The sequence below is a fragment of the Centroberyx affinis genome, unplaced genomic scaffold (genome assembly GCF_046629955.1).
Source record: "Centroberyx affinis isolate AG114_WGS23_722 - 3 ecotype Tasmania unplaced genomic scaffold, CSIRO-AGI_Caff_v1 ptg007898l_1, whole genome shotgun sequence".
NCBI lineage: Eukaryota > Metazoa > Chordata > Actinopteri > Beryciformes > Berycidae > Centroberyx > Centroberyx affinis.
In genome coordinates, this window is record NW_027283963.1 from 530,001 (window position 1) to 540,000 (window position 10,000).

At 43.6% G+C, this 10,000-nt stretch overlaps 1 protein-coding gene across 2 annotated transcripts in view; it reads right to left on the bottom strand.

Annotated features, from left to right (window-relative positions):
- Positions 1-10,000, bottom strand: part of nlgn1 (neuroligin 1) — a 180,572-nt gene that overhangs the window by 161,908 nt on the left and 8,664 nt on the right. The window lies entirely within an intron of this gene.

Below are 10,000 nucleotides of genomic sequence, written 5' to 3' on the forward strand. Positions count from 1 at the left end.
CAGGTGAGCTGCTCGGAGGCTGGCCTGCTGCACTCCCCCTACATATGTAGTTTGTGGTGATCAGAGCTGCAACACACCACACACTTTGATCCTGCTGCTACACTTGTCCATCTGCTCTACTAGCCCCATTACACTCACACACACACACACACACACACACACACACACGGTTACACGCAAGCATACAGTACACACACGGTCAAAACATGGACATCAAGTCAGTGATAGTGCACACACACACACACACACACACACACACACATACACAAGCCGAGCCAAAGCTTTGATCAATAAATAACACCGTCACATGGGGTTCTGTACACACACTTTGCAGAGAGCTGCCTGGTGGTAGTGTGGTGTGGAGGGATGTAATCTCTGTTGTTTCTCTACCCATCTCTCCATCTGCCCTCTGCTCCCCTTTCCTACCAATCAGTGAAGAGATACAAGAATGGGAGACGTACAATTTAAAGAGTGTAAAGAGTGTGAATTTATACATAACAAGAGGCAGTTGAGCTGCTTAATGTCTTACCATAATCACCATGATATATGAATCCTAACCAACTATGCTAATGAGGTCATTAATTATGCTAAATAATGCATTACTTAGCAAATATTTCTATGTCAACACACTTGTCTTCGCACAACACAGCGGTGGTATTAACATGAACTCCGGATATGACAGCATTAAGGAGTTATGGTAGTTTCGAGAAAATCAGTTTTTCATCGTTAATATGCAAATGTATGCAGTATGATACTCCAAAATCATAATCCATAATCAGATCATCTACTCCAGTGGTGCCCAACTTGGGGGTGGGAATCCCTCAGGGGGTCGCGAGATGATTTATGGGATGTGAAAAAGCATATTTCTACTGAACAAATTTGTTCTGAAGTTTGTTTTTTTTCCTGATTTTTCTCTAATTCTCTTGTGAAATACTGAACAGTTTTCAGCCTACCATGAACTGCAGGCTAATGACCTATCTTGCAGTTAACACAACACATTGGCTTGAACGATGTGTGGCAAAAGATGCTAACATGCTAAATGCAGTTTCAGAGGCTTTTCCACAGAGTCAAATTGTGGGGGAAACACTGAATATTTCGATTGTTTTGGGATTTTTTTGAGCATGAAATTGGTCAAAGTTAATGATTTTGAATATTGGCACAAAATCTTGGTTCTCAGCAGCTTCAGGTATCGGTCTTCAAAAACCCGTATCGGTCTAACTCCACCCCATACTGTGGCTCTTGTCTTGCAAAGGATGTAGGGAAGGTTGCTGTGACCACATTACTGATTTCTGGCTGAACATTTAAACCAGTAATGTAATCTACCTAATCTATCCAAGCATGCAAAGATCCATCCATCCATCCATCCATCCATCCATCCATCCATCCATCCAGTTCGTGATTAGTTAGAAGGAAGAGGAGGAAAACAGACAAAACACACAGGGAAGGAAAGGGAGGAAAGAAAGAAGGAGAGTGCAGAGACTGGTTCAGTCTGAAAGCTCATACTGACTACTAATGAAGTGTGAATGATCAAAACCTATTAACACATTCATATCAATAGGTAATGCAGAAATACGTAATAGCAACTGTATGTTTTTTTTTATTTTCAAGATTTTTTGTATTTTTGGCACTTTTGGAGTATACTTATTTTTTTATTCTTTTTTAATATATACATACAGTATATTTTAGTATACTTAAAATGGATACTAAATAGGCAGTATGAGTTTTCAGACCCAGCCATTTATTTGCAGTTAGGCGGCAGAAGGAAGACGGAGTTTAAAAGTATATTTAATATACTTAGTAGTACTTACAGTGTTTAGTATGCAGTCAGCACATTCAGTATTAAGTTATTTTAGTAGGGAGGTGTTTGGTTTAGTATGCAGTTAGCACATTCACTATGAAGTTTAGTTAGTACTTTTAGTGTTAGTATTTTTAGTATTGACTTCATTTCATTGTGTGAGAGGCAGGCAGTGAGTAATGTGTTAGTTCAGAGTGGAGGGGAGGGGGGGCAGCATGCACAGGCATGAGCAGGTGTGTCTTGTGTGTGTGTGTGTGTGTGTGTGTGTGTGTTAATTGATTTTAGGAATTTATCATTCTTGGGGGGGAAAAAAAAGTGTGTTGACTGGGAGTGTGAAGTGTGGCTGTGGGGTGGATGGCGGCTCATGCGTAATACATAATTCATAAAACATGCGTACACGTATTCGCGGCGGCGGGGGGGGGTTTTGGCGGGGCGCGCGGCCGAGGGTTTCTTGGCCGCTCCCGCCCGGCGCCACCGAGCGTGCCCAGATGGCCGTCTGTTGTCCCGTCCCTGCCCAAATTAATCTAATCCCCGGCGCCTCAGCGAACCCCTCGCCCACGCCAAAACCCCTGCCGGTTCACCAAAGCATCTCTCGCCCCGGTCCGGCCCGAAACCAGAGAGAGTACACCGCGCAAAAACCTCGGCGAGCCAAGCCCCGGCGCGCCAAGAGTCGCCGCCGTCGCCGCGCCGCGCCCGCTGTCGGAAACGAATCGGGCGTGCCAGGAAACGCCGAGCCAAAACGAGCGGGCCGAGGAACAAGCCAGGCCGCGGCAGGCTGAGAGAAACCTCACAACTGCCGGAAGATTAGCACACGGTGACGCCAGGCCAGGGCCAAGAAAACCAACCGAGTGGCTCCAACATGGTGGAGCAACCGGACACAGTCAGGGTTTCAGCTATAAGGTAACAATAGTGATTATGGATACTCGGGTCCAACCAATATGGGTGTTTTACTGATACCAATACCAATACCAACTGATACCAATACCTATTTTTGGGTTGAAGCTGACAATTTTCAATATATATCTTTGAATTTGACCATTTTACATGCCAAAAGACTCAGGGTGTCAGGGTGGAAAAGCCTCTGCAACAGCATTTACACCATCATGGGACACTAAAACTCTCCACTGAAACTCAGGATGGCTGGTGATAATAACAAAACACATTCATATATACAAGAGATGAGACGATATATCGATATATATCGCGATACAAAAATGTGACGATACGTATCGTGGGGCAGAAAAAATAATTGTGATATTAGCTCCATTAGGGCTGGGCAATATATTGATATTATATCGATATTGTGATATGAGACTAGATATCGTCTTAGATTTTGGATATCGTAATATCGTGATATGGCATAAGTGTCTTTTCCTGGTTTTAAAGGCTGCATTACAGTAAAGTGATGTCATTTTCTGAACTTACCAGACTGTTCTAGCAGTTCTATTATTTGCCTTTACCCACTTAGTCATTATATCCACATTACTGATGATTATTTATCAAAGATCTCATTGTGTAAATATTTTGTGAAAGCACCAATAGTCATCCCTACAATATTGTGGCAATATCGATATCGAGGTATTTGGTCAAAAATATTGTGATATTTGATTTTGTCCATATCACCCAGCCCTAAGCTCCATTTTTCTCCCATAGACAACCAGTGCAGTATTGATCAATTCTACAATAAATACTTAATCATATCCCTCATATCAGCCTGACTGGACCAGATCTGATTTTGAAGAAAAAAGCCAATATCACACTGACGTACTAGCCCAACCCTTGTGGATATTTTTTGCTTTTGCTCTCTGATCATTCCCGTCTGTCTCTGTTTGGTCTGAGCTTTTCCACCGCAGGCTCTCTCGCACTACCGACCGCTCACACTCTCTTTGGGTGCTTTATTATGATAAAAGAGCTCCTGCCAAACCCTGGGACCGTACTTGTTTGTGTTTTGTGGGTGGAAGTTTGCCTCGGCAATCTTTCTTTTTTCGTCTGTCTGGCGCTTAGCGGAACTCGGGGCTCGCGCGCGCTGCCGAGTGGATATGGAACGGGAAGGAAGCATCGGGCCTGACCCTGATGCGCGGGCCTGTCCGCTGATCAAAGCTCCCCTCCTCGACTGAGCCGAGGAAACGTTCGGGCCTCAGACTGCTTTACAGGAAGAGAGCATCCAAGCAGCGTGGCGAAGGTCTCCTGATGATACACACACACTAATACACACACACACGCGTAGAGCCTGTTAACGCATCAGCATCGACTTCCATTGGTACAAATAGACATAAAAACACAGGAATGCATAATGACCTTCTGAGCTGAAAACGTTCCATTCATTTTCTAACTGCAGCAGCTAGAACAAAAAACAAGTTTCTCATACAAAAACAATTGATGGCTTTTAAACGGCTGTGTGTGTGTGTGTGTGTGCTAGTATGAATCCTTTACCCATGTTTGGAGAGTAATCATTAGCCACCAATAAAGACTCAAATGAACCACTGCCCCCATCAACAGTTTGTTTAAGGGTCAGATGCTGTACATGGTTTTCTGATAAAGAGCACAACGCTAAAACTATGGATGGAGATAGGCAAGGAGAGGAGAGGAGAGGAGAGGAGAGGAGAGGAGAGAAGAGGAGAGGAGAGGAGAGGAGAGGAGAGGAGAGGAGAGGAGAGGAGGGGATGGACTGGGGGCACAGAAAGAGTAATGAAACCAAATCATCGGGGGTATTTGTTTCAAGGAGAAAGAAATTAAAAAGCATGAAAATAATAGCCCTCAACACTGAGGAAGAGAAAGAGAAAGCCCAATTATTGTGGAGGGAGGGAGAGAGAGAGAGAGAGAGAGAGAGAGAGAGAGAGAGAGATTTTGGGAAGGGTAAACATTAGGGATAATGCCTGTGTGAGAGGAATCACTCCTCAAGCAAACACACACAGTCCTAATTTGGATACAATTAAAGCCATGCTAGTTGACGTGCCTGGTGGTGTGTGTGTGTGTGTGTGTGTGTGTGTGTGTGCGTGTGCGTGTGCGTGTGCGTGTGCACACGTGTGTGTGTCCGTGTGTGTTATATATTACATATTACAAGTATTCACTGTTGCTCCCTGAATTGTGTTCTCATCAGGTTAGAAAAGCCACTGAAAGCGCATTTAGACCATCATGGGACACTAAAACTCCATTGAAATAACAATAATGAGAATAAAACAAAAAAAAAGGGTTCTATAGAGTACTATAAAATGGTTCTGTAGGTTTGTGCCATAGCAAAACACTTTTATGGTGCTGTAAAGAACCCTTTAAGAATGCTTGAAATGTCCCAAATCAGCAGCACTAGAAGAACTTTTTATTTTACTGTAACATATCAGAGGGTTCTTCTTCTTCTATGGTTCCATATACTGCAAAAACTGCTACCCTAACCCTAACTGGGTGTACGTGTGTGGAATCTGATCAGAATGTCTCATTAGAAACAATTCAGGTTCAGGGTCTTCCCATAGACAACCAGTGTGGTATCGATCGATTCTACAATAAATATGTAATCAAAGAAACTGCATCATATCCCTTCCTTCATTCCTCCCTGTGTGTGTGTGTGTGTGTGTGTGTGTGCGCGCGCCCAACACACACCTGCATCTTTTTGCTTATACGTGTTGCTGTTTTGCCTCGTCTCTTCTCCCCCGCAAGGACTTTTTTGATGCGATCCCAGCAGCAGGAGTGCGAGGCGGGCGGCGGGGGGGTGGAGGGGTGGGGGGAGCGAGGGGAAAGTGGCGTGCAGAGAAATGGATATTTTACTGGCCAGGTATATCTTAAAACAATCAGAGGCTTGATGAATGGGCCGAATGGCTGATGTATGGCTGGAATGGAAGGGGTATTTGGAGAAGGTTTGAGTCAGGGAAATGCACCTCATCAATCAGCGTGATTAAAGGTTTTGGCCCGGGCCGAAAACAAACTCACACGGCGAGGGGGGCTGGCCTTAAAGGCACAGTCCGCCGTTTTGGGGAGAGCAACAAAGCGGCTTTTTCCTTCCGTTGTTTGCACTTCACTTCGTCGTCCGTGGCTATCGCTGCTCATGCTAACTACCCGGTTCTTCTTCTATTGATTCCAAACACACCGGAATCGTAAAACGCATCATTTCCGATGCTGCGGAGTATTTTTTTTTTTTTTTTTACCAGGAAAGAGCTTCCAGACACACCGGGTGCTAACAGCAAATGGAAAACTTTCACGAACTGGATATAGGTTGAATCACTATTGTGTCGTAGCAATCAGTGATAGGAAGCGGCAAAACAGGCATTTATTCATATGAAAATGTCACTGATTATTACTTCACTAAAGCACTAAACGTTAAGTAAGCATCCCTGAGAATACCAGCATTTCTCCCATATCTCGATGAGGATTTGGGAGATTTCTGGACTTTCACACTGCTGTTTTTCTTTAAGTAGTTCGACTGTGATGTAAAGCAGAGTGCCCCATTATAAAGCAGGGGGGAGGCTGAGGTGACGGGCACGCCTCGCTCCATAAACACCGAACCGTCCCGATAATGACACTTTGACAGCGCTATAGCATGTGTTCCATTAACACCCCCCCCCCCCCCCCTTTCTCCTCCACACAGCAGAAACTCCTAATACATTAAACACACACACACACACGCTGACAATAGCATACTATATACGCGCCCTGTGGCCAAATCCATTGTAGCCAAGGCCCTTAACCAATAAATACAGCCTTGCGTCAGCAGCTCTGCATATTTAAAGCGACTAATGGCTTGCTGCACGGCTCACACACACACACACACACATATAGACGCACAAATATATGCTAAGGCAAGAGGACAAATCAGTGGTGTGGGAATGGGAGGGTATGTCAGCAGAGCAGCATTACCAAGCTAACAGGTGCTGCAGTGGCTGACTGGCTGGGGGAAACCACACACTTTGACTAATGCTGGCTAACTAGCTGTGCTGGATATCATAATGATGGCTGAGTCTGGCCGGGAATAGGAGTCATAACAGACTGTGCGCTGCAAAATATCCGCCTGAACAAGTCAGTTAGCCTCGGATTAAAATCTCCGGACTTTAAAATGCATTTTTTTTATAAAAACAGGGGGAAACATTTGCACGCTGGGTTTGATAAATCCACTCACTTCCAATGCAGTTCCACCTGTTCTGAGAGTGACAGCATCTTGAAGTAAGCCGCATCGCTCTGCTTCTATTCTAGGAAATGGCATTTGATTCGAGGAAAGCCTTGAAAACATGTTGCATTAGAAACAAACGGAAGATTTTTTTTTCCAAGCAAAAGTAAGATTTCAGCACTCAAGACGAGACGAAACGGCTTGGAGATGGATATCGCTCGCAGTGACTGGGCTTGAGAGTCAAATGGAAGGTAATAACAGACGCTCTTATTAAAGAAGTGGACGACTGACCGGCCGACTGACCGGTGACAAGTCCAACAAGCGCTGTAAACACGTAAATACAGTCCCTCTCTGTCTGACGCACACAGCAGCACATGTTCAGGGAGGTAAAGCCCCGATGCTTTCGTCCGTGGCCGGGGGGGTAAACACAAACATATAGAGTCTAATCTGGGAGTAAACAGATATACAGTAGTTCCCCCTGCACACTATGAGTCCTGCAGCATGTGAGAGCTATAGAAAGAAAGAAAGAAAGAAAGAAAGTTGGGCCGGGCAATAATTCAATATTATCGTTTATTTCTGTCTAAATTGATGATGACAAGCAAATTTTACTTAAAAACTCTCATAAAATGAGGTATGGTAGGAATATTATTTGAAAATTTCTGTTTTGTTTGACATCACACCTAACATTACCATTCGGTTCAAATGAGATGAACATTAATTTGATTATTTAATGTGATTTTGCATACATGAGCCATATCGTGATATACATATTGATCGAGAAAAATCCTTATGATTATCATGATATTTATTTCAACCATATCACCCAGCCCTAAAAGAAAGAAAGAAAGAAAGAAAGAAAGAAAGAAAGAAAGAAAGAAAGAAAAGACAACTTACAAGAAACTTTTAACAACTTTAGAACTTTTTCGCCCACTTTTGGCGGTGACTATAATATGCGATATGCACAAGTAATGGGTATATATTTTGCCCTATTCAAAATAATTTTTTTTATTAAATTATAAATTATTCCAAAAGTAACGTTTTACACCATCGGACAGCATTTTCCCCAACTTTGATGTAATAAGGTTTCATGCATTTGCATATTAGGTTGTTAGATAGTGTTAAAACTTTTCTGGTTCTACTCCGTCAAATGGTTATTAATTGCAAATGTTGCACAATGATTGACGATTTTGTCTTCTTCTGTGGTTCTGGCAGGGGTTGAAGGCTGTCCATCCAGTCATTGGCGGAGTGAGAGTCATATTTCCATGTGACGTGACCCGCAATCGCATAACTAAGCATCCAGGCCCGGCAAACCTTGGATTTATTTTCAGTCTTTCCGTCACTTGATCTCTATCTAGGAGACTTAATGTCAGTTTCATCAGATGATTCACCCCGAAACATCAGGCCTTATATACTGACGCTCGGTATTTACAATCTGAGCGGACAAAAATATAACTCATGAAAAAGAGATCAGGGCCTGAATCGCTAAAAAGATGATGCGGACCCCCCTGCTGAGCCGCGGAACATTAACATTTAGATTCACGGTCTATTTCTGCCTCAAAGACTCGCCTTCCTCTGTCTTCCTCTAGCATGCATGAACCCCTATGCACACACACACACACACACACACACACACATGCACCCAGACAAACAGTATTCTAGTTGAGTGAAAGGCGGATATTGCCCTATATCTTTATGTTCATGTTTAATAAGAAAGTGAGCCAAAACCCCAGCGACCAAACAGCATAAAGATGAAATCAGTTCCATTCAAATGAGTGACACAGCGTAATCTCATTTAGGATGGAGGCAGTTTCCGCCATGTGTCGCCATATATATATGTAATCACCCCCCCCCCAACCCCCGGGTAAGGCAGTGACATCCATATACAGACAGGAGAAGAAGAAAGGAATTAGGAATTAAAGAGATGAAAACAGATAAGATAGTGGAGGAAGAAGAAAACGGGAGATAGGGAAGGAAAACAGCAGGGTATTGAAGATCAGAAAAGAGATGGCCGAGGATAGATTAAAGGCCGGAAGACTTAAGGAGGAGAGGAGATGGGGGAGGGGGGGGGGATAGGGGAAAACACGGTGACGGGTTGAAATTTCTGCTCAGTTCTACAAAGGATGAGTCATTTTCGGCGTATGCGAGTGTCAAGATGGGAGCGACACGTCACGTTCCAGCAAATATTTTGACGTGGAATAGATAGCGATGCATCGTTTGGTGAATCCAGGACCAAAATACCTTTACGACATCAGCTCCAAAGCTACCTTAAAGGAATAGTTCACCCAAAAATGAAAATTCTGTCATCATCTCCTCCCCCTCATGCCAGTTGAAACACAGGTGAAGTTTGTCCATATAACACACAGGGAGGTTGCAGCACAACTCCATAGCAGCCTTCTCCAAAACAACTGAAGTCAGTGGGGACCAGTTCTTCAGAGTTCCAAAAAGACCTACAGTATATTTACACCATCATTTAGTGCAAATCTTAACTACAGCTGATTGATTTGCAACAAATCATGGTGTATAGGTCTTTCTGTTCACAGTGTGATTGGCTGTTTTTGTTTTGGAACTCTAAAGAACTGGTCCCCATTGACTTCAGTTGTTTTGGAGAAGGCTGCTACCAAGTTGTGCTGCAGCTTCCCTGTGTGTTATATGGACTAATACATTTCTCCTGTTTCATTTGGCATGAGGGTGAGGAGATGATGACAGAATTTTCATTTTTGGGTGAACTATTCCTTTAACATCATGTTCTCAAAATGATGTACTTGTTTGGATTGATGTTTAACTTGACCTCCTCCTGCATCCTTGATATCACCACGCCTTGTGTTGGAAAGTAACACAAGGTATGTCGCCCCGCAGAAGTCGAAAGTTGAAAAAAGTTGAAAATTACACACTCTCCGTAACAGAAACCAGGAGGAAAGCGTAACCGTAGCTTCAACAGGCTACGGTTGGCTCAAATCCAACCTTGGGATCTCAAATCTCTCAGCGGTGATCCAACAAAGCAGAGGCAAAGAAAAAGAGAGGAGAATAGGGAGAGAGAGAGAAGACGAAAGGATAGCAGTCGGAGGCAGCGGATACCGGTGATCAACAACAGCAAAAGAACATGGGGACCAGTC